The following is a 7,469-nucleotide window of genomic DNA, read 5'->3' as shown; positions in this document are numbered from 1 at the left end:
GAAAGCAATGAGTGTTGTGGAGAGTGGCCACAGCGTTTGGACAGATTCAAGCCTCGGACTTATGAGACAGCACAGTCCTCTCATGGCAAAGCCATGTGCAAGTCCTAGCTTAGAGGGCAAAGCCCTCCCAGCACAATTATAGCCAAAGGCTATAGTTATAACCTATGTTCTGAACCTGTGGTCCCACGTGGCTGAGTGATATGGGCTTGATAGAGTTCAGGTGCATGTAATTGAATAGATTCGAAACACACGAGAATGTTGGAAACATCTTGACCACGCCCTTACTTTGCCTCCTGGAATCTGGTGGCCCATTGGCCTTATCTCCTTCCTCTTCCTCCCAATCCTCACCTCTCCCTGAAAAGCAGATCTAATGATTGTCAAAAACAAAACCTAAGGTGTAGGAGGGGAGCAGAAAGTCAGTGTTGTCTAATTTCTTCTCAACCCACTCCTCCCTGAATCTTGGTACAGTCAAGTACCCTGGGATGATAACAGAATAACAATAGCTGGCTCTTACTGAGTGCTTACTGTATGCGAGGCATTATAGTAAACACTATACACAGATTAGCGTGTAAATTCGCACAAACCTCTGAACGACATACCAGCATTAGCAATCCCCATTCCTCAGATGAGGAAAATGAGTATAGATGTTGTATGGTTTGCTCATGGCCTGGGAACTAGAACAGTGATGGCGAACCTTTTGAGCTCGGCGTGTCAGCATTTTGAAAAACCCTAACTTAACTCTGGTGCCGTGTCACATATAGAAATTTTTTGATCTTTGCAACCATAGTAAAAGATTTATATTTTTGATATTTATTTTATATATTTAAATGCCATTTAACAAAGAAAAATCAACCAAAAAAATGAGTTCGTGTGTCACCTCTGACACGTGTGTCATAGGTTCACCATCACTGAACTAGAGTGTGATAGAGCACCAGGATTTGGATCAGGCTGTCTGACCCCCACCCGGTCTCTCTTTATCCCCTTTTAAACAAAAAAACTTAACTTCCACAGCTAAAAACCTCTTTATTTTATTTTTATTTTGAGATTTTTCATTTGAAGTCTAAATCTTAATGTCATTAAAGTCACAAAAATATGCTAATTTAAATATCCAATTCTATTTATCTAAAATAGTGATTAGCACTGATCTTCTTAACTCACAAGGAAACACCTTCAAAACTGCATTTTGTTAAAGTTTACTAAAATGTAGAAAAAGTGAACTACGCAAGTATTGAAAAGTTAAAAATTCCTCAATTTTTTATTCCTGGTATCACTACCACAATTTACAGGGCAGTGTACCTGATGTAATGAAAGGAAAAAGAAAAGCTACCACAGAAAAAAGACCTCAGGGATGTACATCTAATTGACATGACATTGCATTAATCAACAGCTGCACGTTTTGCAAACCGTGGCTCTGACAGTCCTGAACAAGAAGGGTTCCTGTTTAAGCTGCAGTCACTTTTCTGACTATGGATCATTGTTCCTCCCCTGGCAGATTCCTACAGTTCCTCTAGTGCATTTGGGACGACTGTCTCAAAGCAACCTGCAGCTTTCCTGACGACTCCTCACTCCCTCTCTTGCTAAGAACTGTAGCCCTTTTCCGCTGAGATTTTAGAACCTTCTGCTACCATATCTACCACTTCCACCACCAGATCCATAACCACCACCACAGGGGCTGCCAGAGCTTCTTCCACCAAAACTGTTCCCCTTCATGTTGTCCACTGTAATTTCCAAAATCATTATAGCTCCCACCACCACCACCGTCGTTACCACCAAGATCTCCCCCTTCACTGTACCCATCCTATCCTCCACCACTGCCACCCTATCCACCACCTTGGTTTCCATATCCTGATCTACCACCACCACCACCACCGCCTCCTCTACTGCTACAACCAGGACCACCGCCATAGTTGCCACCATCACCTCCAAATCCGTTATATCCACCATCACGTCCTCCTTAACTACCTCTGCCGCCACCTCCACCACCATAGCCTCTTCCACCAAAGTTTCCTCCATGACCTATGAAGTGGCCAGATCCACCTCCACAGCCTCTTTGCCATCCATCCAGCAACTCCATTTCTTGTTTAGAAAGGGCCTTCATCTCTTCACAATTATGTCCATTAGTACTGTGGTATTTCTGAACAATTGTATCAACTATATCATGATAACAAAAGTAACAAAACAAAAGCAAATCCACTTGTTTTGCCCATTCTGCCTGTCTTCCATAACTTCTGTGTCTTCCATCTTGCCATACTTTTCAAAGTAGTCTCTCAAATTATATTCTTCTGTATGTAATGTTAACGTAAAAACCATTCAAACCTGTAAAGAATTTTGTGAGTTTATTTGAGCCAACCCGTCAACAATTGCCGGGAAGCAGAATCTCAACGGATTGGGATAATGCTCCAGAGAATGGCCAGTTCATACCTTGTTTTTATAAATTACCATCAAAAGGAAAATACGCAAGTGGGTTACATGAAATTCATTGGTAGTAGGTTAGGGAGGTGGGAGAAAGCAAAGCAGGGAAACCTCTGGGATTGGATAAAAAGTGAAATGATGCACAATCTTCTTTTGAATACAGGATAGTTAACAGTTGCGATTAGCATGATAACAATAACCATGAAGGAATGCTGTGGTGCCATTTGTTGTGTCCTGAGGAGTCCTGAAAAAGGGAAGTTACAAGTTACCCAGACGTTTCACAGGTATGTTATCTTAGCTGCAAAAGGACAATAGGCTCAGTAAAGATGAAGTTGATTTTTTGTCAGGGAAAATACTGGCCTGGGATATGACTACCCACTATAACCTGCTTGTAGTTAAATATTTCATTTTCAAACCATCCTTTGTGATTATTTTAGGTCTTTGAGTTTGCACACTGCCAAGCAGGCCTTCCCTGAACTAGTCAGGTTAGCACGTGGCCCCTCTCGTCCACACTACTTTAGTATCAACAACAAAAACTTTCTTCACTGTTAGGTGGGCACCAGGCTTTACAGAATCCCCTCTAGAAACAGCTCTCTCGGTTCCACTACTCGCCCAGCCACCTTGTGTGGCTGGGCACACATTGCTTCACCCACCTCTTCAACACAAGAGTAAGTCACAAAACCAAAGCCCCGGAATGTTTTGTTTGGGGGTCTCTCGACACCACACAACCTGTGAGTGTGCCCCATTTCTCAAAACGTTCTCTCAAACTGTCGTCTGTAGTTTCAAAGCTCAGAGCACCAATAAACAGCTTTCTCAACTGCTCTGGTTCCTAAGGATCACGGCCCTCCCTCCCTTACCCCCTCCCCACCGCCCCTCTCCCAGTGGCCTCTGCCACAGCTGGAATCAGGCTGGGGCCTAAAAGCCTTTTTAAAAGAAAGGGTTTAGCCCCAACCGGTTTGGCTCAGTGGATTGAGCATCAGCCTGCGGACTCAAGGGTCCCAGGTTCGATTCCGGTGAAGGGCATGTACCTTGGTTGCGGGCACATCCCCAGTGGGAGGTGTGCCGGAGGCAGCTGATCAATGTTTCTCTCTCATTGATGTTTCTAACTCTCTATTCCTCTCCCTTCCTCTCTGTAAAAAATCAATAAAGTATATTTATAAAAAAAGAAAGAAAGGGTTTATTGGGCCATAAAAAGGACCAGGTCCTGGGGCATGAAGCCTGAACCACCCACAGCAGCACTAGGTGGAAAAGGCAACATGTCCGCTGTCCTGAAGCTGGCCACGGCTTGTTGGGGGGGAAGAATGATGTTTGGAAGAGTTTACATTGGCTACAGATGAGGGGAGCCAGTTCCAGGAGAGATGAAGCGTCCTAAGGAAGAAGGGTTTGCTTCTTAGTATTGGTCATGGGCAATAGTCTAGAAAATTCAGGTGTAAGTACGTGGAGGCTCCTGGGGTTCAGTGGCCCCAGGCCATTGTCTTTCAGGTAATCTTGGACATAGCCACCTGGAAGTTAATTCAAAGTTCCGACAAATACTCAGACGTGTGGGCAGTCTTTTGTCAGCCGGTTCCCAACAATTAACGGGCTGACTGCTCTCTGTCTCTCACTCTCCCGCCTCCTGGAATGTAATTTAGAACATCTCAGCATTTTTCTCTTGTCACCCAACCTGCTTTCTGTAGCTAGGTTCTTGTCTGGAGGCCCCCTGCTTTCTATGGTCCTGGTCACTGCACCTAGGCCAGGGTGCCAATTAGCTCATCTGAACCAGCCATCCTGTGCTAATGGGGAAGGGCTAGGAAACCCTTCCCCACTCCTCCCCTCCCCCTCGCACACTCCAGGCATTCCTCATTCCTACCCAGGAATGCAGGTCCCACTCCAAAGCAAATGACACCTCATCCTAGAGGTCTTCCTTGATTTTGCCCTGAGCTCTACACCACTTTACACCTCTCATGGGGCCCTTACCTCCTCTGGTAATAACTCGCGTCTGTACGGCACTTTAAAGTCTACAAAGCACTTCCTGACCCCTATTCCAGCCTCCTCCTCCTCTTTCTCCTCCTCCTCGGCTTCTTAACCACCTTCTACACCTGGGAAGACACAGAGCACCTGGGCTCTGGGATCCCGCTGCCAGCATCTGCTCCACCACTTGCTTGCCAGCTGCATAACTCAGGACAGTTGTTTATTTAAGTTCTCCGCCTCTATCTCCTCATCTGTGAAATGGAGATGATAACAGCGCCTCTCCTACCTGGTTGTTGTGAGGGTTGAATGAGATACACACACACACACACACACACACACACACACACACACGGAGCAAGCAACTCAGTGAGTGTTGGTTATTGCTGTTACTATCTCACTAGGTCATACACCAAACCCTACGGGAATAAACAAAGCAAGTCAGTTCTGTCATCCGATGTAAAAATGAGTTTAAACCAGATAATCTCCAAGCTCTCTTCCAGCACCATTAAGTGCAGATTCTACCATGAGTCACAGTTATCCGTGGACACAACTTAGCTCTTCTAGGCTGTAGCAACCTCCTAAAGGCCCAACCCTCAACAGGGAGCAGTGGACTGTCCTACCAGGTCCATGTTAACATGTAATCATAGCCCATGCCTCATCCAGGCACTGGGATGAACAAACGAGAAATTCCTGTATAGCATTTAGCACAGCACCCGGCACAAAAGTCAGCCCCTAATAAAACAGTTAATGTTGTTGTCCCATCTTACAGGCTCTCTAACATGATTGTATAAACCAGGGGCCCTCAAACTACGGCCCGCGGGCCACATGCAAATACAAATATTGTATTTGTTCCCATTTTGTTTTTTTACTTCAAAATAAGATATGTGCAGTGTGCATAGGAATTTGTTCATATTTTTTTTTTAACTATAGTCCGGCCCTCCAGCGATCTGAGGGACAGTGAACTGGCCGCCTGTTTAAAAAGTTTGAGGACCCCTGGTATAAACAGAGACTCTGGAGCCATACTGCCTGGGTTCATCCTAGTGCTGACCCTGTGAGACCTTGAGCAAGTGTATTAACTGTTAGGTCGGAGAGAGCCCAGGATCGGATACATGCAGACATGTGACGAGATAATGGACTCCCCCTGGAATTTCTCACAGATCAACGTGCCAGACACAGATACTGGCTTCTTCTCCCTTAATCCACATACCCCCACACAGATACTGACTTCTTTCTGAACACCCCCGCCCATCCCCTGCGGCAGAGAATTCCTCAGCTCATGTCCCCGCCCCTCACCCAACTGCAGTATAAAAAAAGCGCCCCCCTCCCTGTTGGCGTGAATCCACGTGCCCTGTCCTTGGGTACGTGGGTCTCCCGGGGATGCAGAAATAAACCTTTTCCTTTCCTTTCTTTTCTGATTCACTGGACTCTCTATTTCTTGCGCCGCCTCCTGAGCCGCCTAACCTAACACTAACCACTCTGGGCCTCAGTTTCCTCGTCTGTAAGATGGGCGTGATGCTAACAGCACATGCTTAATGAGGATGTTGTGTAATTCAAATGACTTAATCTGAGAAAGACACTTAGAACTGTGCTTGCCGAATGCTTAGCATATAAGTGCTTTTGGTCATCATTTACAGGTGAGGAGACCCAAGCAGTAGTGGAGTTGGGATGCGAATCTAACTAGGTCCCTGGACTATCCCAGAGCCTCAGTCCTGATATTAGGCTCCGTTACTGCCCCTGGTGATCCGCGCACATCTGAACAGGAGCCCTCTCTAATGGTGGAGATCCCAGGAGTGGAGGGGAGTGAGTGAGCACCAGAGGTCACTGGGGTGAGCAAGGCCACGGGATGCCCTCCAATCATACCAAAGAGGTGACTTTTTCCTCACCTGTGTCTGGCCCCATGGCTTTAGCATTTCATTAGGGCCACACCCCAGAAGCCCATAAACTTGGCACCACCCACACCTGCCCTGTAGCTGGGACTCTGCAGGGAAACCCTCATTATGGACATCAAAGCTGGGCCTCAGCCTTCCAACACAGGCTCCGGCCTTGAGGCATTTTCCATTTCTGAGGCGTGATTCAGCCCAGGAGACAAGAACCAACAGGCACAGCATGTGTGGTGTGTGGTGGTGGGTGGAGAGGAAGAAAAACAGACAGAGGTTGGTGCTGGATGGGTCTCACAGCAGCTGAGCTGTGGGGGGAGGGGAGCAGGAGCAAGCAGAGGGAGCATGGCCGCTGCAGGAGCTGCACAGAACACAGCTGTGCACAGCTGCCCACTGACCAACTGATCTTCCTTGCAGTCAGACTTCTTGATTTACACATGAATCCAGCTATGCGTCTAAAGCCCCAGGAAAAGAACACTAGTAACATTTCACATTTGTGTAGCACAATATGATTTTCAAAGCGCTTTCACACAAATAGCCTTAATCTTGAGTTGCTTTTTAAAATAATTTGATTCTCTTATTACAAAGTAGCCCGTGGTTATTGGGGAATACTGGGAAACTTTTTAAATGTAAATTTAAAATTTTCAAATATACCACTAGCCATAACATTTTCAGTAAATGTCCAACTGGTCTTTTTCCTAAGTCCACATACGTATATAGTTCATTAAACAAAAGTGGAGGCTTACGACATAAAGAGTTTTATCTTTTTTTGGTCACTTAACATAAAATCATGAGCATTTTCTAATGTTATCAGTCATTCTACTGTAATAATTCAAAAAGTCTGCTTTTTGCCCGACCGGCGTGGCTTGGTGGTTGAGCATCGACCTGTGAACCAGGAGGTCTGGATTTGATTCCCGGTCAGGGCACATGCCCCCTCTATGGGCCTGATCACCAGTAAAGGGCGTGCAGGAGGCAGCCAATCAATGATTCTCTCTCATCATGATCTCTTTCTCCCTATCCCTTCCTCTCTGAAATCAGTAAAAATCTTTTTGTTGCAGTCTGCCTTTATTAGCATAGGTTGCCACAATTTCTGTAGCCATGCCCTAATTGTTGGACATTCAAGGTGTTGCAAAAATGTTACTATTACAAATAACACTGCCATGAACATCTTCTCACTTATATTTTTGTCTCTATATCTAATTATGGTCTAATGATAAATATCTGGTAATT

The 7,469-nt window shown here is 45.6% G+C and overlaps 1 pseudogene; it reads right to left on the bottom strand.

Annotated features, from left to right (window-relative positions):
- Positions 1 to 1,588: 1,588 nt before the first annotated feature.
- Positions 1,589 to 6,261, bottom strand: LOC118677574 (annotated as a pseudogene).
- Positions 6,262 to 7,469: the final 1,208 nt, after the last annotated feature.

The sequence above is a fragment of the Myotis myotis genome, unplaced genomic scaffold (assembly GCF_014108235.1).
Source record: "Myotis myotis isolate mMyoMyo1 unplaced genomic scaffold, mMyoMyo1.p scaffold_m19_p_1, whole genome shotgun sequence".
Taxonomy (NCBI): domain Eukaryota; kingdom Metazoa; phylum Chordata; class Mammalia; order Chiroptera; family Vespertilionidae; genus Myotis; species Myotis myotis.
Note: the sequence above shows the minus strand (reverse complement) of the source record. Positions and strands in the feature narration are given on the sequence as shown.